The sequence below is a fragment of the Equus asinus genome, chromosome 9 (assembly GCF_041296235.1).
Source record: "Equus asinus isolate D_3611 breed Donkey chromosome 9, EquAss-T2T_v2, whole genome shotgun sequence".
NCBI lineage: Eukaryota > Metazoa > Chordata > Mammalia > Perissodactyla > Equidae > Equus > Equus asinus.
Window position 1 is genome coordinate 53,015,641 of NC_091798.1, and position 24,776 is coordinate 53,040,416.

General features: G+C 37.2%; 1 long non-coding RNA gene across 3 annotated transcripts in view; it reads left to right on the top strand.

The window, feature by feature from the left end:
• Positions 1-1,051: 1,051 nt before the first annotated feature.
• Positions 1,052-24,776, top strand: part of LOC139046190 (uncharacterized) — a 159,941-nt gene continuing 136,216 nt past the window's right edge. For all 3 annotated transcript variants that reach the window (XR_011505874.1, XR_011505873.1, XR_011505875.1), the window contains exon 1: positions 1,052-1,237. This is a non-coding gene — a long non-coding RNA (uncharacterized lncRNA). The remainder of the gene's footprint in view (positions 1,238-24,776) is intronic.

A 24,776-nucleotide genomic window follows, 5' to 3' on the forward strand; every position in this document is an offset into this window, starting at 1 on the left:
ATTTTTTTGCTGGGAAAAATTCTCCCTGAGCTAACATCTGTTGCCAATCTTCCTCTTTTTTCTCCCCGCAAGCCCCAGTGCATAGTTGTATATCCTAGTTGTAAGTCCTTCTAGTTCTTTTATGTGAGCTGCCACCACAGCATGGCTGCTGACAGATGGGTGGTGTGGTGCTGTGCCCAGGAACTGGAACCGGGCCACCAAAGTGGAGTGTGTGGAACTTTAATCACGAGGCCATCAGGGTTGGCTCCAGATTTTCTTTTTTAATGTAGTAGAATTTATTTACCTCTTTTTAAATTGCAACTGGGTTTTGAGTTATTGTCAGAAAAGCTTTGTCCACATTCAAGTTGTAAAGAAATTCACCTGTGTTTTATTCTAGTGTTTATACATCAGTTTTTACATTTGGATCACTTGTCCATTTGATGTAAGGTATGAGTCCAAAATTATCATTTTGAGTTGTGTCAAGAACATTTGTTGTAAAGTCCATCTTTTCCTCCCAGCCATTTGATAAGCCCTCTTTATCATTCATTAAATTTCTATATATTTTGGAGGTCTGTTTTTGGGCTTTCTATTCTGTTCTACTGATCAGTCTATTTATGCACCAATACCACACTATTTTAACTAGAGTTTTGATAATGTTTTATATATTAGGGGTAGTCAACCCTTATTGCTTTTTTTGGAATTTCCTAGCTATGCTTTGTTTATTTATTTGCTTTTATAGGAATGTTAAAATTAACTGGTCTAGCTCCCCCAAAACATGTTGCTATGTTTACTGGGACTGCGTTGAATGTATACGTTGTCTTAGGGACAAATGAAATATCTATGATGGCTGTACATCCTAGTCAAGATGAAGAAATGCCTTTTTATTTGTTCAATTTCCTTTTCTCATAAATGTTTGCACACTGAAGTCTACTCCTAAGTATTTTATCTACTTGCTTGCTGTGAATATTATTTTCTCATCATAGAGAGATAGTTTACTACTTCCTTTCCAATCCTTGTGCCTCTATTTCAGTGGTTTTCAATCTTCTAAGCACATTAGAAACATCTGGGAAACTTAAAATTCTTAGCTCCCAGCTATGTTCCAAACCAACTAAATCCCAATCTCTGGGTGTGGGACCACAGCATCAGTGTTTTTAAAGGTCTTCAGGTGGTTCCAATGTCCAGGAAAAGCGGAGAGCCACTGATTGACTTGGGGGGCTGGGGGGAGAAGGATCCTTTGCAGGCTTGATATGAAGGGAAGGTAAGAGGAATTGTTTGCAAGTCCTTATTGTTAGTGATAGGCTTCGATTTGGTTCGTATATATTTGTAATTGTTATATATCCATTGTGAATTGAGGCTCCTAGCGTTCTAAAGGTCTCTGTCACAATCGCTGCCTTTTTGTCTGAATTCTACCTTGTTTACTCTCAGGATTGCCGCCCCTGCTTTCTTATTGTTTGTATTCTCATGGTATGCATTTGCCTATCCCTTTATTTTTAGCTTTTCTGTATTACTTATTTTTAACTATTTTTTTTGCATTTAGCATATAATGGGATTTTGCTTTTTGAATCAATCTGATTTTTTAAAAATAGGTAAGCCTATTTTGCATTATTTATATCACAGATATATTTGGTCTCAACTTGATCATTATTTTTTGTGTTACGTTCTGTGTTTACTGTACGTCTTTTCCTCAGCGCTCTGTTTTCTTCGCCGCTTTTTCTAGAGTGCTCTTGTCTATTAGGGAGATGTGTATTTTGGTCTAGTGGTTATATTTATGTTCACAATTTGTAGGATACGCTCAGCCCTCCTTTCCCTTATTTAGAGAACTTGTATTTGTTTTGACAGCTTTAAGGGATGTCCTCCCACCTGTTATGTAACAATCAATGAGCTTATCTAATTTCTTTTTTCTGTCTAATTGTTTGTTGAATTATTTCTACTAGGTCACAATATGAAACATTTCTACACCGTCCTTCCACCTGCAGCCCCTACATTTGCTTTAACCTTAGATCTGCAATTGAATATATTCAGTGCTCACTATTAGTCCTACTGCTGACATTTCCTCTATCATCTTGTGATGGCATAAAGCTTGACTTCTCATAGATTCTCAGGAAATGTCCATGAGCACAGTATTCCCTAGGTGTTTGCATGTTAACATTGTTATCTGCCGCTGTGTTATTTAAAGAAGAGCTTGGCTAGATATGATTCTGGCCTCACAATTTCTCTTTTGAGTTTCTTTAAATTGTTGCTCTTCAGTTGTCTTGCTTTATATGTTACTGTTAAAAAGTCTGAGTCCAACCTTATTTTTTTTTTAAGTAATTTAGTCTTTTTACCTGAAGGGCCAAGGGATTTTTTTCCTTACCCTCAATATCCACTAGTTTTATTAGGATATGTGTTAGAACTGACTGGCCTAGTTAAATTGTCTTGGGCATATAATGGAGTCTTTCAATATCTAAGATCATTCTTTTATTTCTAGAAAGTTTTCTTAAATTATAACTTTAAGTTTAAATATTCTATTTCATTGTTTTGCTTTTCTTCAAACTCTCTAGTTATATATATATGTTGGATCTTCTATCTTTTATCTGTCATTGCCTCTCATTCTTTTGATCTCTTTATTTTACTTTTCATCTTTTGGTTATATTTGTTATTTCTTCAGTGTCCTGTGTTTTCAGTTGAGTCTAGTCTCGCTTGGACAGCTTGTAATTTAGTCCTTATTTCCAATTGACTTTGTCTTTTTCTTTTTTTGAGTTCAATCATTCTCATTTTATATCTTTTTGTGTGTGTGCCCATTTTGGTTCCTCATTTTTGAGTTTCTGATTTGATATATTTTATTCACATCTGCAAATGCTGAAGAATGTTTAGTTCAGGTTATGGTGTCATGTTGTAGTTTTTACCTGCTTTACTTATTTATTTTTTGTATTTGTGAGGAAGATTGGCCCTGAGGTAACATCTGTTGCCAATCTTCCTCTTTTTGCTTGAGAGAAATTGTTGCTGAACTAACATCTGTGCCGATCTTAGTCAATTTTATGTGGGATGCCGCCACAGTGGTGCTTGACCAGTGGTGCTATGTCGCGTCTGGGATCCAAACTTGCAAACCCTGGGCCACTGAAGCAGAGCGCTTGAACTTAACAACTATACCACCGGGCTGGTCCCTTAACTGCTTTATTTTTGTTGGAGAATTTTTATCAGCTAACGTCTTTTGATTCTCTTTATAATACCTTTAGATGTTGTCTGCCAATTTATGCTAATTTTAAAATGTCATATCTTTTTCTGTGTCCGCAATAAGTGGGTGTGTAGGCAGGGGAGAGCAGTACGTTTGGCTGACAGGGTTTCTTAGTTTGTGGATGCCCTCTTCTCTTTGTATATGGCATTACAGTCTTTAAAAATTAACAATGCTTAGTTTTGGTGGGGAGAAAGTATTTTATGTCTTCTGATTTTGTGATTTTTTTTTTAAAAATTGTGGTATAATTGTCCTATAACACTATATTAGTTTCAGGCGTACTACGTAATGAATCAATATTTGTATATATTGTAAAATGATCATCACAATAAGTCTAGTAAACATCCATCACCATACTAGTTACAAATTTTTTTCTGGTGATAGTGAGTTTTAAGATTTACTCTCTTAGCAACTTTCAAACATGCAATAGAGTAGTATTAACTGTAGTCACCGTACTATGCATCACATCCCCATGACTTAGTTATTTTATAACTGGAAGTTTATATATTTCGATCCCCTTCACCCATTTCACCCCACCCCCTACCCACGGCAATCACTAATCTGTTCTCTATATCTATGAGCTTGGTTTTTTTGTTTGTTTTTTTAGATTTCACACATAAGTGAGATTGTATGGTATTTGTCCTGATTTTGTGATTATTTTTGGTTTGTTTTCTGTAGATCCCTTAATGTCCAAGACTTGCTTCCTTTTTTCCCTTCACCCCCAATCCTAGGTGGAGCCCATCTCTTTCCAACACATCCTCTGTTCACTGGAGTCATGCCTTTTCAAGGTTTTAATCTCTGCTCGATCACATTCTCAAGTATCTTCCAGCGGTCCAGACCACCAGGTCTCAGAATTGTTCTAAGGTGGCAATTAGGGGGTGAGTCTCTCGTCCTGGGGAATGATTTTTATCTGTCTCTGTCATATTATGCCTCTGATCCCTTTTTTCTCCTCCTTCTCCCCTGCTACGTTTCCCATATAGTCCTCTCTGGTGTGAGCTCTTGAGCTTGCTCCGCTTTCAGGTGTTGCTCCCGTACTGAAACGTAGTTGGAAGTCTATAGTAGTCTCTGATCCCTACATAAGCTCTAAGTGCAGGTTCTGAGCAGCTTTGTTTGCCATATTATTGGTCTGAATTTTTTTTCCTAGGTAAGTGGAAAGATGTGAGTATAAGCGAACACCATTTTCCTATGGGAATTCAGAAGTTTCTTATATATTCCTAAAGTGTGTAAGTTTAGCATTTTTTTCTTAATGATATTAATGTCTTACATTCATATGGCATATTATTTTTCTCATAGCACTTTTACATATAGTCCTTCATTTGTTCAATGATTTTTTGAAATAAGCACAATTTTAAATGAGAAAACTGAGGCTCAGAAAGGTTGAGTGAATTCTTCAATGTCACACACCTACATATAGTGAAAGAATTCAAATTGAAATTCAGGTTTCCTGACTTCAAATTCAGTTTTCTTTCCATATCACCATTCTGTCATTTTCGTGGTATAACAATTTATGGAAGCTCTTCCTAGAAAGAATTAAAATACTAGAAATATTTTCTAAAACACTCTCCAAACATCCTCTGATTTAATATAATTACTACCAAGTAAGGTATTGGAAATAGTAAAATATTACAACTTTTAAAAAAAATGCATGTGGTGTGGATAACACCATATCTAAGAACTGTAGCTACAATTCAATGAGATTCAATGATGCAATAAGATTAAATTGTGAAAGGCAATATTAAGAGGTCAATGCAATCTCACTTCAGCAATCACTTTTAATCCCACTTAAATTAATGACATTAGGGTAGATAGCTGTAGAGATGATGATAGACACCATAGCTTATTGTCGGGAATCACTGACCTGTGTTGTGCAGAAGCAGTCAAAGACTATGGCAAAGAGAGGGAAGTTGAAAGAGATTTTGACCCCTGAATTTTGTGTTTAGTGAGGAAATTGTGCTGAGACTTACCAGATATATGTAAAATGTTCATACTTTTAGAAGAGGAGGAAGAAATAGGAAATTATGGAGTTAAGATAACTAAGTCCTGTTCCCATCTCTGATAGTAATTTGACAAGAGATTTTCACATGTGGTGTTTGCAGTAACTAAGTTGGGTTCAAAACTGATTCGGCTTGACCTAGAAAGCCTGACATGGCCTATAAAACATACACTGTACACCTGCTTAACCATTAAAGAATGTACTCTCTTAAGGTGAGAATGCAGACTTCCCCTCCTATGCCCTATTGGTAATGCCCAGATTAGTCCCTTTTCTGTCAGGGTCATGTTGACATGCTAATTTGCAACTGAATACTTCTCTGAAATTTTGATGAAAATGTATCCTGGGTGTGTTTAATGTATATTCTTTGTTCTAAAAAGATGTAAGACTGTACTGAAACCCAAGCTTCTCTGGAATGCCTTCTAACACCTTCCCGGGGTATAATCCTCACTCTGGCTCATAATAAACTCACCCCAATTTTGATTTATAGGTTGGTTATGGATTATTTGTGTCGACAAACTATATTCACTTGAGTAAGTAACTTGAATTTTTTGGACTTCAAGGTCCTGCAAAACATAACATTTTAGGATTCTAACAGAAAAATTGGATTAAAGGCAATTACATAGACTTTCAGCTTTTTTGAACAAATATTTACAGAAAGTCAATTCTTCAATCTTAACAATGTCAACTTGGTGAGAGGACCCTATGAGTGACCCCATGGAGTTCTCTCTCCTTGAACTAACCTTTTTAAACAACAATAAAAATCGTGCTTAAAAGTTAGAAAGCAGACCCATCAAGTTTTTAGAAGACTCAAAGTTGGTAGAAGCTGCTTGTTCTCAGGGTTGAACAAATTAGAATAAATACATATATACAATGTGTATTTAAATTTAGAGAAAGTAAAAGGAAATATGTAGTCATGTGAAAAAGGCAAGCATATTAATTACTTATAAACTCTTCCTGAGCCAGCTTTGTGACACAGTACCTCCAAAGTTGAATTCGTCTAAGGAACAAGGTGACTTCATAGTTTGGGACTATGAAGGGAGTAGCTTTACTAAAGTCTAAATTGATCCGTACATGTCTGAAGTATGATCTGCTCTGAATGATGATCTTAGGGGAAACACGGGAAAACTGGAGTGTATCTGGAAAAGCTTAGCATCTGGAAGCCACATCATTTAAGGAACTATTAAAGGATCTGGGTATGTTTGGTGTAGTTAAAAGAATTTTTTGTAGTATACCACAAATGTTTCCAATATTTGAAGGACTGACCTCTAGAAGGCAGATGAGATCTCTTCTGTGTGACTCCAGAGAAAATCTGGGGTCGGCAGAATGAGATTCATGGTACTGGATCTATTTAATGAAATTTTCTAACAGTGAGTGCTCCTCCCAAATGCAATATACAAACTTAGAGATGATGACTCCCACTAGTGCCCACCCCCCAACACACACTGAAAATGCCTTGGCAGAGTTCAGATAATCACCTCCTGGGAAGTGATTTGAAAAGTTCCTGCGTTATGTGGGCCAGACATTTTCTGAGACAGTTGTACCATAACAATACGTATTTGGTCTCTGCCCTCAATTCCTGAGACAGAGCTCCTAAAACCTTTGTAATTTCCTGAATGATAGGACTACTAGAAGCATCTTATTCCTGATATTTAGTCTTTGACCCCAGTTCCTGACACAGAGCTCCTAAAACCTTTGTAATTTCCTGAGTGATCAAGATGACAGGAAGGTTTTGCATATTTAGAGCTCTGAAATCACTTGGAATTTCTTAGGTGATAGGAGAATCTTTTCTTCTATCGAGGTCACTCTTGGTGGCTCCTGGATATCTTCAGGATGGGCATTGGTCAGCAAAAAAACCATGTCATGATTAGAAGCTAGGAACTTTTAACCCTACCTCTCCCACCCCCCAATTCCCTAGGGAGAGGAGAGGGGCCAGAAATTGAGTTAATAATGGACTGTGCCTATATCATGAAGCCTCCACGAAAGTCCCTAAACTATGGAATTCGGAGAGCTTCTGGGTTGGTGAACACTTCCATGTGCTGGAAGCGTGGTGCACCCCAACTCCACACGGACAGAAGCTCCTGTGTTTGGGACCCTTCTGGACCTCACACAATGTACCTCTTCATCTGCCTGTTCATCTGTATCCTTTATAATAAACCGGTAATAGTAAGTAAATGTTTCCCTGAGTTTTGTGAGCTGTTCCAGCAAATTATCAAACCTGAGGGGCATTTGTAGGAACCTCTGACTCTATAGCCAACTTTGACAGAGGTGTAGGGACACTGGGGACCCATCACTTGTGACTGGCATCTAAAGTGAGGACAGTCTTGTGGGACTGAACCCTTAAACCTGTGGAATCTGACTCTAACTACAGGTAGTTACGGTCAAAATGGTTGGTGTCTGGAGAGTTGGAAGATTAGTTGGTGTTGGGAGAAAAAAATCTCCACACATCGGGTGTCAAAATTGTTGTGAGTAAAGAAATAGTTGTCTTTTAACAGTAGTTTCCAACCATGGCTAGATCAAAATCACATTGAGATATTTCTTAAAAACAGAGAGTCTAGAAACCTAATCCATAGACTTCACTTGTGCAAATCTAATGCCAGATTCACAAATTTGCGTTTTAAAATTGTTCCTCATTCATTCCCAGTCAGCCAACTGATTGCTAGTAACAGAGACACTGTTTGACACTGGCATACAGTGATAGCTAAACATCACAACTGCTGCTCTCATGCAGTTTACAGTCTCACAGGAGAGACAAATAGTAATTTAGAAATCATACCACTGATACAAAGAATATAATTACAAACTCCGATCAGTGATCTGAAGAAAAAAATATGGGAGAGTATAAGAAACTAATATGACTTAGCCTGAGGGCCAGAGAGGCTTCACTGAGAAAGGGACACTTGGGTAAGACCTGAAGGGTGAGACTACTAGTTCAGAAGGCTTGGGATGGAGTGGGCATTCAGGTAGAGCCACAGCATGTGCAAAGGTCCTATGGCAGAAATGACAATGGAGTGTTGGAAGGACTGAAAGGAAAGTGTGGCTGGATTATGAGTGAGAGAGATTAAGGAAAGGGATGAGGACTAAGATGTAGGCAGGGCTGACCCATGTAAGAGCCCTGAATAATATGTTGAGAATTTTGGCCTTGATCTTAAGAGTAAAGGAATACCACTACTGCGTTTTAAGTATTGTGTGTGTGGAGCGTGGATGCTACGTACCCTGATCAGAGTTGCATTTTTAAATGGTAATCTTGGCTAATTTGTTGAAAATAGATTGGCAGTGCACCAGAAGGAATGTTCGAAGTTATGGTATCACAGACAAGGGTGATATAGAATTAAAGAGAGAACAGTATATTTGGGAGCTATTTAGGAGGTGTAGTAAAGAGGACTTGGTGATGGAGTTGACCTGGGGTGAGAGTTAAGGTGTTCTCAAATGTAATTTTTTGGTTTGGGGCTTGTGCAATCGCATGAAGGGAAGTGTGATTCATCACAATCGGACCACTGAACGAGAACAAAATGTGGTGAGGACATTATGATTCATTCTCGAACATGTTGAGATTTGAGGGGCATTTTTGATATTGAAACAGACTTGTTGAATATGCTGCAGTTTACGTGAGTCTGGGGGTCTGAGGACAGGAGAGACAGAATGGTTCCATAGCACTGCAAAGACCCATAGAAGGAATTCTTAGGTAACACCTTTTAGCAATTTCAGAGTATAGCTAATGTTAAATATCAGGATTTTTGGCATCTACCCTGCTGGTGTCATCTATTAATTAAATCCAACACGATTTTAAAGAACACGGATAAGACCAAAAGCCCTTGGAGTTGCAGCTAACATGCTTGGCTGTGTCTGCAGTTGCACTACAGCGATATATTTTTCTGTGTGATAACGAGACAGTGTGTGCACTCTCTTGGGAGCTGAAACGACTTCAAAGAAATCTTCACCCATCTTCCTTCATTTCTGCAGGAGAGAAGGCAGGAGCATGTGGAGTGAGTGAATAGGATGTGTAAGGTGAGAAAGCAGTCCAATTAAATTGCAAGGGAATGATGGAAGCGAATAAAATACAAAAACACCACAACCCATAGCATCTCTGGTAAGCAAGTAAGTTTAAAAAGAACTGAAGAAATATAATAAGAAAAAAGGCAGCCCACAGCTATGTTAGAATTTTCCTCTCTGACCATTTATTTATTAGTTGGCAATCTGTGATAAAATGTGGTTCTAATCACACCATTTCCTAACAAAATTTTTAGTGGCAAAATAAACATTGATTAAATTCAGAGAAACATCCCTAATTAGAAAGCTAGGACATTTCTGGAGGGAATCTGTTCCATGAGTTTCCTGGGCAATTGGCTGTAGAAACAAATGCGAAGATTATGTTCTATGGCGGTACGTTAATGGCTTACGGGGATTGACTAGACTCTAGACCCATGTGGCTTTACCCAGAAAAGCGAGTTGTCTAACAGCAAACTGATGGAAATTTGATTACAACAACTGTTCCTAGGACTCAGATTTGCCATATTTGCTTTCATTTCCTTTTCACAATTTTGAGTATCTATATTAATTTTTATCGTATGTGTGCCCTTTATAATTAATCATCTCAAATCCTATTTGGAAAGTGGCACATACAAACATAATGTGTATAGAATGGGACTAGGTTGGTTTGAATCTTAACTACACCTGTGGCCAAAATTTGTTATTTTAATGACTCCATTTGGCATTCCCTTTGCTCATGCCCTCTGGCCTCTATGGAAAGGGATGTGAGTGAAATATCCAACAGTTGTGGACAAGGAAAGCCAACAGGCAGTGAGAGCACCAGGCACCTCTCCTTCCCAGTGCAGCCCCAGGTGGACAATTAACCACTTCGGTGCCACCTCAGTGCATGTTTGCCTTGCACATCGAGGCTGGTGGTTCAGCACACCCTGAGTTTCCTCCCTGATCCGTTTTTACCCTGCAGTGAGGGCAGTGAAGGAGCCCCTCACAGTGTTCTCACTAATTATTTCTGACATGCAGTTGGCAACCTTATTTGTGAGGCTCCGTCCATATTCTGTGCTAGGTTGGCCTCACCCCTTGGGAGATAAGAAGATGTGTGTCTTTGAATCAAAAGATCTGAAAATGTAGTGAAGGTGTACTCCTGTGATCCCTTAATATACTTTAAGCCAGGGCCTCTTTTATTGTCTCTCAAATACCATTTCCCAAATGCACTGCAGTGTCAGCCTATTCTTCAAAGTGTCCTTACAGAGAGCACCTGAAGTCTCCAGCTGGAAGAGAAAGCGAAGGCCAGACTCATCCCTCAGGGGCTGTTCATCCCTCAGGGGTTGGGAATACGTGAGGAGGGGGCACTCTTCTTCCACTGAGATTGGGGGTAAATGCAGAAGGTCTCTCTGTTTCAAAGTCCTTCACTGCTTTCTGCAGATCAAGTAGTTTATGGGTATATGTATTGTTTGTTTCTGGGCATGGCGTGATTGCGCAAACGACGTATTTTACATGGAAGATTAAACTCTAAGTTAAGCTCTCTAGCTGGAAGATAGTTTAGGGATTGCTCCTTCCTCTCCTTCTCTTCCTCCTCTTTCCAATCCTTTTAAAATGTAAAAACAATTCTGAATTCAAAGGCCATATAGAAAGCAGGTTGCAGGCTGGATTTGGTTCTCAGACTGTAGTTAGAAGACCTCCCTTTTAGATTATCTGGAATTATAACTGCAACATTGCCTTAGCTTTTAATTCAGAATATGGAAACAAGGAAAACATTATGGAGTAACAAGGAGTTCAGAGGTTATTGCAATAATCCAAGGGAGAGCACTAGCAGTGAAGGTGGTAGAAGTAGTTGCATTCTGGACGTATCTAAAGTACAGCTGACAAAATTTGCTGATAGATTAGATGCAGTGTGAGGAAAAGGTAAGTACCAGGAACAAAGATAAGCATCAAAGATTTTGACCTGAGTAACTGAAGAATGGATCTGCAATGAACTGAGGTGAGAAAGGCTGGCAAAGGAGCTGGTGGGCGTGGGAGGTAAAGATCAGGAGTTCAGTTTTAGACACACTGAGGTTAAGATGTCTGATAGACATCCAGTTGGAGATACTGAACAAGGAATTGGATACAGGATTCTGGAACTCACAAGAAAAGCCCAAGCATGACATCAGCTCAGAGATTGAATTTAAAGTCATGGGACATGATGAGTGAATATAGTCAGTAATATAGATGTGGTCCAAGGTCTAAGCCCTTTGGCACTCTGACGTTTAGAATTGTGAGCATGAAGAAGGAACAACAAAGGAGAAGGAGGTAGGAGGAAACTAGGCAAGTGTGGTACATATGTTTGAGTACAGGTTCCATTGCTCATCATCTGGGGATGCCTTCCGGATCCACACCTGCCTTGGTCTGCATAGGTAATTCTCCGTAATTCTGGTGTTCAGCATTCACAAGACTACTTGGCTAACTGGCTTGGATGAAGCCATACCTTTCAACCTGATCCCAAGTGCCACTTTTGTTGCCTCTCTAAAACTTCAGGACTGGGTGGGAAAGAATGATACTAAATATTAGGGCTTCCTTGGGGCCTCCTAGAAGAAAAACTGAACTACTGCATTTGGTTTGGAGAATTAAATCTTCTTGTGAATTTTAAGCCAAGAACCAAATTGATCATGTAGTCACTGTACAATATTAGTTTTTTCAACAAACAAAGGTAATATGCTTTAAAAACATATCATAGTACTTTTTGCCCGATATTTAGTTTTACTTCCCCTTTAATGCTTATTCTTTAAAAAACAATAAGAGGCTGGCCTGGTGGTGTAATTGTTAAGTTCGCATGCTCCACTTCTGCAGAAGCAGGTTCCGATCCTGGGTGCAGACCTACACACTGCTCATTAAACCATGCGGTAACAGTGTGCCACATACAAAATAGAGGAAGATTGGCACAGATGTTAGCTCAGTGACAATCTTCCTCAAGCAAAAAAAGGAAGATTGCCAACAGATGTTAGCTTAGGGCCAATCTTCCTCACCAACTAAACAAAACAAAACCCAATAAGCTCATCTTGGTGTTCTTTGGAATCCTATAATTCAGGCTTTTTCTTTCTAGGCATATCTGAGCAGCATATTTGCAAAGTCTGTTTGTAGCCACAGCTGAAGTCACGTGGGACCAGTAGTCAACATTGTGTGAAAGGATCGAGTAGCCTGCGTGGGTTTGGAATATGCCTAAGTGTGAAAAGAAAAAGACAGGACGTGTCCTTGCCAAAATGATTACATCTAATAACACTCTTGACTTAACAGAATCTCAAACTTTTGCTATTTTGGCCCTAACATTTCTTAAGTTTTCCTTGGAGAAGTGTGCTTCCTCTCTTGTTTTAAATACTTTTTAAAATAAAGTGTTTTCTTTCATCATTTTTTTCAATAGGTACATTTATTCTTAATAGTAAAAGTGACCATTTTAAATTTAAAGTTTCATTTAGATTTATGCTGAAAGATGTAAAGAGGAAAAGAAAACAAGTCATAATCCCAAGATTCACATATAAATACTCACGATATTTTGCTGTCTATACTTCTGTATTTTTTTTTTTTGGCTGAGGAAGATCAGCCCTGAGCTAACATCGTGCCAATCTTCCTCTATGTTTTAGTATGTGGGCCACCAGCACAGCATGGATGCTAACAGAGTGGTGTAGTCCACACCTGGGAACCAAATCCAGGCCACTGAAGCAGAGTGTGCTGAACTTAACCACTAGGTAACTGGAGCTGACCCTCTGCACTTTTCTTTTTAGACTCACACAATAATTTAACTTATTTTGTAACATATTTACATACTGTGAAAACTTATTTTTACTGCTTTCTAATATATGCTCAATTCTAGTAAATATTCCGTAGATGCTGCTTGAAAAATAAGATGCAGTCTCTATCTTTTGGAGAGTAAAGCTTAATATATCACACTAAATAAAATGAACATATTAGTTCTATATTCAGGTGCTCTGTATTTTTCATACTCTTTTGGTTCATAAGCTTTACCTAGGTTTCAAAAAATTTTTTCTCTTTAAATTTTTATTTTATGTATTGTTTTTTTGTGAGGAAGACTTGCCCTGAGCTAACATCTGTGCCAATCTCCCTCTATTTTGTATGTGGAACTGCCACAGCATGGCTTGATGAGCAGTATAGGTCCACACCTGGGATCCGAACCTGCCAACCTGGGCGGTCGAAGCAGAGCATGCCAGACTTAACTACTGTGCCATCAGGCCAGCCCCTACCCACTCTTTTAATTGGATTTTTTATTTTCTTATTTTTGAGCTTTAAGAGTTCTTTATATATTTTGGATAACAATCTTCTGTCAGATATACCTCTTAAAATGTTTTCTTACGGTCTGTGGCTTGTCTTATCATACTCTTGACATTGTCTATCTCCGAGGAGGAGTTTTTAATCTTAATCATATTTAGCTTATCAATTACTTTTTATGAATTGTGCCTTTGGTGTTTTGTCTAAAAAGTCATCACCATACTGAGATTTTCTCCTATGTTATCTTCTAAGAGTCTTATAGTTTTGTGTTTTACATTTAGGTCTCTGATTATTTTGAGTTAATTTTTGTGAAGGGTGTAAGATCTATGTCTAGTTCCACTTTTTTCTTATATAGATTTCCAGTTATCCAAGCACCATTTGTGGAAAAAACTTAAATTTACTCTATTGTATTGCCTTTGCTCCTTTGTCAAAGATCAGTTGACTGTATTTGTGGGGGTCTATTTCTGGGCTCTCTCTTCTGTTCCGCTGATCTATTTGTGTATTCTTTCACCAACACCACACTGTCTTGATTGCTGTGGCTTTATAGCAAATCTTGAAGTCAGCTAGTGTCCAACTTACAACTTTGTTCTTCTCCTTCAATGTTGTTTCGGCTGTTCTGGGTCTCTTGCCTCTCCATGTAACCTTTGCATCAGTTTGTTGTGTCAACACAAAATAACCTATAAGCATTCTATGGATAAGAGACATAAAGTGAGTTTTACTTGAGCCCAAGTGAGGATGATAATCTGGGAAGGCCTTTTCCAGAGAGGAAGAAAGCATTCAGGAGAAGCATGGTTTTCAGTATAGTCTTATACCTTTTAAAACAAAGAAACATGCATTAAACACGCCCAGGATACATATTCAACAAAGTTTCAAAGAAGTTTTCAGTCAAAAATTGGCAGGTCAACATGACCCTCATGCCCAGAAAGGGACTCATATAGGCATTACCAATAGGGTATCAGAGGGGAAGTGTGCATTCTTGTCTTAAGAGAGTGCATTCTTTACTTGAATGGTTAAAGCAGATGTACAATGTATGTTTGATAAGCCATAAGTCAGACTTCTTTAGTTCAAACCAAATCAGTTTTGAACCCAAATGTTGTTACCCCATTTACCTGAATATGTGAAAATCTCTTGTCAATCTATATCCACAAAATATCTTGCTGGGATTTTGATTAGGATTGAGTGAGTTAATAGATCAAGTTGGGAAGAACTGATAATCTGACAATATTGAGTCTTACTATGCATGAACATGGAATCTCTCTCCGTTTCGTTAGCTCTTCTTTGATATCTCTCCTTAGAATGTTGTAGTTCTTCTCACATGTCTTACATATATTTTGTTAGATTTATACCTAAGTATTTCATTTTGGGGAATGTTAAAGTAAATAGCAATGTATTTTTAACTTCAAATTCTACTGGTTCATTGCTGATATATAGGAAAGTGATTGACTTTTGTATATTAAAAGTTCGCCTCTAATTCCAGTTTGCTAGGAGATTTTATCATGAATGGACGTTGGATTTTTGTCAGATGCCTTTTCCAAACATATTAATTTGATCATGTGGGTTTTTTTCCTCCTCCTTTAGCTTGTTAATATGAGGGATTACAGTAACTGATTATCAAATGTGAAACCAGCCTTGCATACCTGGGGTAAATCCATCTTGGTTGTGGTGTGTAAGTCTTCTTCTTCCTGTTGGATTCAATTTACTAATACTTGGTTAAGAATTTTTACATCTGTGTTCAAGAGAGGGATTGGTCTGTAATTTTTTTGTCTTGTAATGTGTTTGTCTGGTTTTGGTATTAGGAATCATGCTGGTCTCATCTCATAGAATGAGTTAGGAAGTATTCCCTCTGCTTCTATCTTCTGAAAGCAGTTATGGGGAATTGGTATAATTTCTTCTTTAAACTTTTAGGAGAATTCACCAGTGATCCCATCTTGGCCTGGTGCTTTCTCGTTAGAAGGTTATTAATTATTAATTAGTTTTCTTTGGTAGATATAGGCCTATTCAGACCGTTTCTTCTTGTGTCAGTTTTGGCAGATAGTATCTTTTGAGGAATCGGTCCATTTCATCTAGGTTATCAAATTTGTGTGTATAGAGTTGTTCCTTTATTATCCTTTTAATATCCATAAAAACTGTAGTGATGTCCAATCTTTCATTTCTGATATTAGTAATTTGTGTCTATTCTTTTTTTTTCCTTAGCCTGGCTAGAGGCTTATTGATTTTTATGGATCTTTTCAAAGAACCAGCTTTTAGTTTTGTTGACTTTTTTTCCTATTGATTTTCTGTTCTCAATTACATTGATTTCTGCTCTTTTATTTCTTTTCTTCTGCTTACTTTGGATTTAATTTCTTTTTCTAATTTCCTAAGACAGAAGCTTAGATTATTTGATTTTAGATCTTCTTTTCAAATATATACATTCAATGGTATAAATTTCCCAAACATTGCTTTCCCTGAATCCCACAGATTTTGATGTTTTATTTTATTTCCATCTAATTCAAAATACTTGAAAAATTTCTCTTGATTTCTTCTTTGACCGATGTGTTATTTATGTGTGTTGTTTAATCTCCATATATTTGGGATTTTCCAGCTATCTTTGTTATTGATTTCTAGTTTAATTCCATTGCGATTTGAGAGCAGATATTGTATGATTTCTATTCTTTTAAATTTGTTAAGGTGTGTTTTATGGCCCAGAATGTCCTCTCTCAGTGAACATTCCATATGAGCTTGAGAAAAATGTGTATTCTTTCTTGTTGGATGAAGTAGTCTATAGATATCAATTATATCCATTTGACTGATGGTGCTGTTGAATTCAACTATGTCCTTATTGACTTTCTGCCCACTGGATCTCTCCATTTCTGATAGAGAAGTATTAAAATCTCCAACTATAATAGTAGATTCATTTATTTTTCCTTGCATTTCTATCAGTTGTTGCCTTACATATTTTGCTGCTCTGTTGTTAGGTACATATACATAAAGAATTGTTAGGAAACAAAAGAAAAAGTGAACAAATGGGACTATATCAAACTAAAAAGCTTCTGCACAGCAAAGGAAACCATCAACAAAATGAAAAGACAACATAACAATTGGGAGAAGATATTTGCAAACCATATATCAGATAAGGGGTTAATATCCAAAATATATAAAGAACTCATATGTCTCAACAACAAAAAAACCAACAACCAAATTAAAAAATGGGCAAAAGGTCTGAACAGAGATTTCTCCAAAGAAGATATACAGATGGCCAACAGGCACATGAAAAGATGTTCAACATCAGTAGCTATCAGGGAAATGCAAATCAAAACTACAATGGGATATCACCTCATGGCAGTCAGAATGGCTATAATTAACAAGACAGGAAACAACAAGTGTTGGAGAGGATATGGAGAGAAGGGAACTTTCATACACTGCTGGTGGGAGTGCAAACTGGTGCAGCCATTATGGAAAACAGTATGGAGATTCCTCAAAAAATTTAGAACTACTGTATGATCCAGCTATTCCATTGCTGGGTATTTATCCAAAGATAATGAAAACATGAATGCATACAAATACAAGCACCCCATGTGCATCGCAGAATTATTCACAATAGCCAAGACTTTGAAGCAACCTAGGTGCCCATCAAGGGATGAATGGATAAAGAAGATGTGGTATATATACATGATGGAATACTTCTCAGCCATAAGAAATGATGAAATCCAGCCATTTGTGACAACATGGATGGACCTTGAGGGTATTATGCTAAGTGAAATAAGTCAGATGGAAAAAGTCAAATACCATATGATCCGACTCATAAGTAGAAGATAAAAACAATGACAAACAAACACACAGCAACAGAGATTGGATTGGTGGTTACCATAGGGGAAGGAGAGAGGGGGGAGGGCAAAAGGGGGCATTAGGCACACATGTGTGGTGATGGACTATAATTAGTTTTTGGGTGATGAACATGATGTAATCTACACAGAATTCAAAATATATTATGATGTACATCTGAAAGCTATATAATGTGATTATCCAATGTTAGTGCAATAAAAATTAAAAAAGGAAACAAACAAAAATGGGATATACAATCTTTGTTTATCACCGCCATCAAACCTTCACATCATTGCTACCATTTCAAAATGAAACAGAATGAGTGTAAAAAAAAAAAAAAGGATTGTTATATCTTGAAATACTGACTCCTTTATCATTATGTAATACCCTTTTTATCCCTTTATCTCTGATAATTTTCATTGTTCTGAAGTCTAATATGTTTGAAATAATATAGCTACTCCCACTTTCTTTTGATTAGTATATGAGTCAGGGTTCTCCAGAGAAACAGAACTAATAGGATATGGATGAGTGGATGGATGAAGACTTTTATTATAGGAATTGGCTCACATGATGATTATGGAGGCTGACAAGTCTTAGGATCTGCTGCCTGGAAGCTGGAGAACCAGGAAAGGCAGTGGTGTAATTCAGTCTGAGATGAAGGCCTGGGAACCAAGAGTGCTGATGTCTAAGGGCAGGAGAAGATAGATGTCTCAGCTCAAACAGACAGAGGGTGAATTCACCTTTCCTCCAGCTTTTTGTTTTGTTCAGGCCCTCAAAGAATTAAAGGATGCCCATCCACATTGGGGAGAGCCATCTGTTTTACTCAGTTCACTAATTCAAATGCTTATCTCTTCAGAAACACCCTCACAGACACCCAGAAATAATGTTTTACCAGATATATGGGCATCCCTTAGGCTAGTCAAGCACAAAAAATTAACCATCACAATTAGAGTTAGCATGGTATATCTTTCTTCATTCATTTGCTTTTAATCTGCATATCTCTATATTTAAAGTGGGTTTCTTATAGAAAACATATACTTGGGTCTCATTTTTGGATCTACTCTGACAATCTGTCTTTTAATTGTTGCACTTTATTGATATATTTGGATTAATATTTACCATATTTGTTACCGTTTTTTATTTGTTGCCCTTGTTCTTGATACTTATTTTTGTCTTCCACACTTTTTTCTGTCTTGTGGTTTAATTTAGCATTTTATATGAGTGCATTTTCTCTTCTTTCCTAGCATATCAATTATACTACTTCTTTTCCTTTTTTCAGTCATTGCCCTAGAGTTTGCCGTGTATATTTACAATTATTCCAATTCACTTTCAAACAACACTATATCAATTCTAGAGTAATGCAAGTACTTCATAATTAAGAATTCCTCCCTTTCACTTACATCGTTACTGCCATTCATTTCACTTATATATAAGCATATTTAAGAATATATGCATACATAAGAATACGTAATTGAATACATCGGTGCTACTATTATTTTGAACAAATTTATCTGTTCAATTAAGAATAATAAAACTAAAAGTTTTTACTTTACCTTCACTCATTTCTCTCTGATGCTCTTCCTTTGTGTGTGTAGATCTGAGTTTCTGACCAATATCAATTTTCTTCTTTAAAGAACTTCTTTTAACATTTTCAAGGCAGGTCTACTGGCAACAAACTCTCTCAATTTTTGTCTGTCTAAGAAAGTCTTTATTCCTCCATGTTTGAAGAGTAATTTTACAGGGTACAGAATTCTAGGTTGTTTTTTTTTTTCTTTTAACACTTTAAATATTTCACTACACTCTCTTCTGGCTTGCGTGCTTTCTGAGGAGAAGTTGCATGTAATTTTTAATCTTTGCTTCTCTATAGGTATGGTGTAGTTTCCCCCACTTTGGCTTCTTTCAAGATTTTTTTTTCAATTTTGATTTTCTGAAGTTTAAATATAACATGCCTAGGTATAGTTTTGGGGCATTTATCCTACTTGTTGTTCTCTGAGCTTCCTGGATTAATCTGATATTAATATTGGGGAAATTCTCAGCTCTCATAGCTTCAAACATTTGTTCTGTTCCTTTCTCTTTCTTCTCCTGCGATTCCTATCACGTGTATCTTACACCTTTCATAGTTGTCCTATGGTTCTTGGATATTCCGGTTTTTTCCCCAGTCTTTTTTCTCTTTTCAGTTTTGGAAGTTTCTATTATTATATCCTCAAACTTAGAGATTCTTTACTCAGCTGGGTCCATTCTACTAATGAGCCCATAAAAAACATTCTGCTATAGTGTTTTTGATTGCTAGAATTTTTAAATTCTTTCTTAGATTTTCCATTTCTCTGCTTATATTATCAGTTATTGCATTTTGTCTACTTTTCCATTAAAGCCCTTAGCATGTTAATCATACCATTTAAAAAAAAATTTTGTCTAATAATTCCAATATACCCACCATATCTGACTCTAATTCTGATGCTTTTTCAGTCTCTTCAAACTGTGCTTTTGCCTTTTAGTATGATTTGTAATTTTTGTGAAAAGAAGACATGATGTATTAGGTAAAAGGAACTGCAATAAATAGGCCTTTAGTGATGTGGTAGTAAGGTGAGGGGAGGACAAGCATTCTACAGTCCTACGATAGGTCTCAGTCTTTGGTGAGCCTTTGAGCCTGGTCTGTGAACTTCACCGGTACTTCTCAGTTCCCTCTGCACCTTACCCTCCTCACCCCTGTAGGTGGGACAGGATGGCTAGTGCTGCTGGAGTTGGTTATTTCCTTTCCCTCACATGGAACACTTGAGCTAACTTTCCTTTCCCCCAGGTAGTTTAGACTCTGAGAAAACCCCAGCAGGTTAGGCTCTGGTAAAATAATTTCTCCTGAGGGAACTGAGTGGCCTGGTGTATTTCAAAATGGTTCCTCTTCCCCTGCTCCTGCCTTTAAAAAGCATCAGGGGATTTTTTTCCAATATTCACCATGAGGACCTTGTAGAACTCCTGGAGGTAAAACTCACAAAAGTCTGGGGTCTCGCCTACGACTGGTTCCCCTGGAATTTCTCTCTCTCAGATTTGTCCACACTGAGCCTCCAGCAGTTCCTCAATTACAGTTCAGGTTTCCCTGCCCTGGTGCTGGTTCCACAAAGGTTTCTGCAAGGGTGTTTCTGCTCTAATAACTTCGATTCTCTGTGTCCTCCTGTCTGTCTCTCCAATCTTTGGGGCAGTAGTGTTCCCTGTGACCCCACCTCTCTGATGGATTTAAGAAGTGTTATTGATCTTTCTGTTTGGTCAGATTTCATCTGTTATTAGGATGCAATGGAAAATTTTAAGCTTCTTACATGCCGGACTGGAAACCAAAAGACCCTGACAATTGACTCTTCTCTATATAAATTAAGGAAATCAACACACTTAAACTTTTCTCTATCTCCCTTTTATATAGTTCTTTATTAAATTTTTGTTTCAGGCTATTATGGTTATTATTTTTGACTTTAAATAATCATAATATTTATATTCAACTTGAAAATATATTTGCTTTTGTGGTTTAGACTTTATTTGAAGAATTTCAATTCTAGCTACTAACACATTTATATTTTTGGGTTCCTCATTTTAAATCATCTCTCTTTTGGCTGGAGTATGTCTTCAAATCATTCAGGTTTTTTTAATAAAAAGCAAAATACTTATGTGCCATACTCTCCAATTCTTTGCCTATTTGAATGAATCTTTGTTTTTATCACCTGTTAATGCCAGATTGATTATTACCTAGAAGCTTTAGATCCAATCTTTTTTGCTGTAAATATTACTTCACTCTTTAGTGACATCTAACACCACGAAGAGACATCTGAGGCTTTTTCCCCCACATTGGGCACTTTCTTTATCTTTTGTACTTTTAATAAATTATCCAGGCTAAGTCTCAGTGTTACTCATTTTTTTCCAGTAAATTTGTCTGTTACATGCATGGTGAACAATTTTGAGATATGGAAACAGGTAATTCTTCGGCTCAAGAATTTTATTCTAAAAAAGAATCTTTGTTGTTTTTATCCTTGTTGTTGATGTTTGTTTTCTTCTTAAGAAAGCTTAATTACTCATAAAAGAGTCACCTCTGTGTTTATCAGCTTCTGTTTTCATATCTTTGTTCAGTTGTCACTTTTTCTTTTCATTCGAGGTAATTTTCTCAAGGCAAAAATTGGCTCAGGGACTTGATATTCCGTATCATCAGGATTAGCATTATGTATTATCTTTAGTACTTTCCTTAGCCCCGCCAAGTTCTTTTCCAGTTCACTTTGTTGTCTCCTTATCTTGTTCTTCATTTATTGATTATAACTTGAATGCTGCAGGATCAGAAATGACAAGGAGTGGTCTCACTTCCAACACTGAATCTCTTTCTTGAAGGCAGTAGAGTATTGGCTTTTGGTGTGTCCATTTCATTATATCTAATTTAGTCTCTATGTTACTAAAATAACTTACACTTGGGTTGTTCCTTAGTTTCAAGAGTGATTATGTGTGTTTTTTTCTCTGCTTCTTTAAAAATTTGGTTTTTGTTTGCAATTTTGTTCAGCTTCAGTGGAAAAAGGGCCTGTAAACCCACTTTTACATTGCTGGCTTTTCTAGAAGTTCTCAATTTCTTCTATTAAACAAAGTTGCAGTAAAATCCTTAGCTCACTTTCATTTGTACCATTTCATTGATACCACACTGAAAAATGAAAGATGTATGAGATGTGAAAGAGCATTAGCATGAAGGTCAATTGCAAAATCTGGAAATGTGTAGCTTCTAAGAGATGCTGTATGCAAAATCCTAGTGGGCCTTTGAGTTTGTCCTCTTTTGATAACAGTGTCTGTGTTTTATCACAGTTAGAGTGTACATAGCTACAATTTAGGATGACACACTCTGGAGTCTGTGCTTATTTACTGTCCACCCAAATATTACATAAACCAGGTGAATTCAGACATATCCCTTGACACTCAGTAACTTGAACCTTTATAATGCATGTGTTTTAATTAACTTGCTTCTTTGCCTCACAGAAAATGTACTCATTGGGTAAATTCTTTTCTTTTTTCTTCCTTTTGTCTTTCATTTCTTTTATAAGATGTAATTTACCTAAACCATTTAATGACTATTAAAACTAAACAAATATTTCCCCTGTCCTCTCTAATATTGAATAGACTATCTGGAATACCATTTCTCCAAATAATTTACTAACCCCTATATTTTCGCTTGAAAGCCACAAAAATGGCTACCATATAAAGCTTGTTGGAATTTTAAGACTACTTATCCTTTGCATAACATTTGATCTTTTAGGGCATATTTATATGCATAATCCTGAACTATCTTAGTTGTTTCATTAGTTATAGTCAGTTAAATTAAAATAACAGTAGGCAGCTTACATTTGCTTTCTGTTGAAGAATGAATGACTCAGTCCTCTAAAACATGTATCTTTCTTCGTTACTTTATTTTCTCTCATTCCCTTCCATGTCTTCTGGGAAGGGTGCAATGGTAGGCAAAATTCTGCCTGCATGAAGTCTGCCTCCTGTTAGTTTTGTTACTTTACATGGGAAAGGGGACTTTGCAGATGCAGTTAAGGTTATGAATGAGTTAATCAGTATCTTAAGATAAGGAGATTATCCTGGATTATCTGTGAACCCAACGTAATCACATGAGCCCTTAAAAGTAGAAGAGAAAAGTAAGAAAACAAAGCTAGAGAGATTCAAGTTGTGAGGAGGACTCAATATGTCATTGGGCCTTTGATGGCACAGGGGACCACATGCAAAGGAATGAAGGTAGCATCTAAGAGCAGACCCTTGCTGACAAACCAGTCAGGAAATGGGCACCTCAGTCCTACAAGCCTTCCAGAAAAGAGCCTAACCCAGCCAAAACTTTAAATTTGGTCGTGTGAGACCCAGAGCTGAGGATCCAGCTGATCCCACCCAAACTTTTGACCTACAGAAGCTGTGGGATAAAAAATCTTGCGAAGGAGGTGAAGATACTACATGAGTGTTCTAAGGCACTAAGTTCGCTATAATTTGTTATGGTAGCAATAGAAAACTAACACAGGTGCCATCCACATGCCAGAAACTTGGAATTTATGCTAGTGGAGAGACAAAATGGGATTGGAGGTGGCATGGAGAACTGATGCCAATAGGAACCCCTCTCAAAGAGTGGAATGCCTCCTGAGTTAGTCTAAGTGACCTCGCTGGGGTTGAGGCTGTAAGTTGGGCAAACTGAAGAAACTGAAAGCAGATCTCCCTTTGGGGGAAAGATCACTCAAGCTGTAGAAAGTTGGAGTCGTGGGGACTCCTCTGAAAGCGGGAAAGGTAAGGGGTGGGCCTGGCACCCTGAGAGCCTGTGAGGAGGGGCTTCCTCCAAAATCAGCAAACACAGGAAAAAAAATCCTGAGCCTTTCAAAATACACAGACACAGATATTTAAATTTTTTTACCTTTTAATTTGATCCGTTTTCTAAAAAGAGTTGAGTAAATGACACACATATTTAGAAGAATAAGTTATAAGAAAGAAATCCCCTGTGATCAGAAAAGATTCATGGGTATAAAACTTTGAGTGCAAACTTTAAAAAGTGATTGACATAATGAATAGCTTGCAGGAGAGAAGGAAAATAAATTAATTCATGCAGTAAAAAGGATAATTTGATACAGAAAGAAGGAAAAGGCAATAAAATAAGGAAAAGATGCAAGACAACAAAGAAAGATCAAGAAGGTGAGTTTGTATGTGGGTGTGTATGTATGTGTGTGTGTGTGTATAATACATATACCATTTGGCATGAAGTACTGAAGAAAAAACAGAGAATTTCATTGGCAAAAAAATTAAAAAGTCCTGAATACACATATTGAAAAGAATCAACAAAAAAAAAGAAAAAAATAATGAAAAAGTGCCAGGAACTATGACACACATGTTTGTAGATTTAAAATAACTCTATGATGGGGCAGGCCTGGTGGCACAGTGGTTTAGAGGTTGTTTGCACACTCTGCTTTGGCAGCCCAGGGTTTGCTGGTTTGGGTCCTGGGCACACACCTATGCACCACTTATCAAGCCATGCTGTGGTGGCGTCCCACATATAAAGTGAGGAAGATGGGCATGGATGTTAGCTCAGGGCCAATCTTCCTCAAAAACACAATTCTATGACTAAACACCAAAAGACAACAGACTATTACAATATTTGAAATAGCATTTTTTCAATTGGAACATAATGCTTGAAGTGAGAGAAGAAGAGTCAATCTACAGAGAGGGTCAAGGAAACCATGAGGACAGAGGTGGGGGGAACAGCTACCCCTAGAGTCTCAGCGATTATACTGTCCTGAATATTTTTAATAAACTCCCTTTAAAATGTAGTATTTGTTTATATGTTCAATAAATATTTATGGTAACAAGGAAGGAAATAAAACCAATCTTAATCCCAACACCCAGAGACAACTGCCAATAACGTTCTGTTTTGGAAGATAGTTGTATATTTCTTCACCATAATTGAGATCACAGAAGTTTTTTTTTTTATTATATTTCATTTTTTCTCACTTAAGAGTATCTGCTGACAACTTCCCAAGTTAGCCTCAGCCCAACCCCTCCCATCAGCTTCAA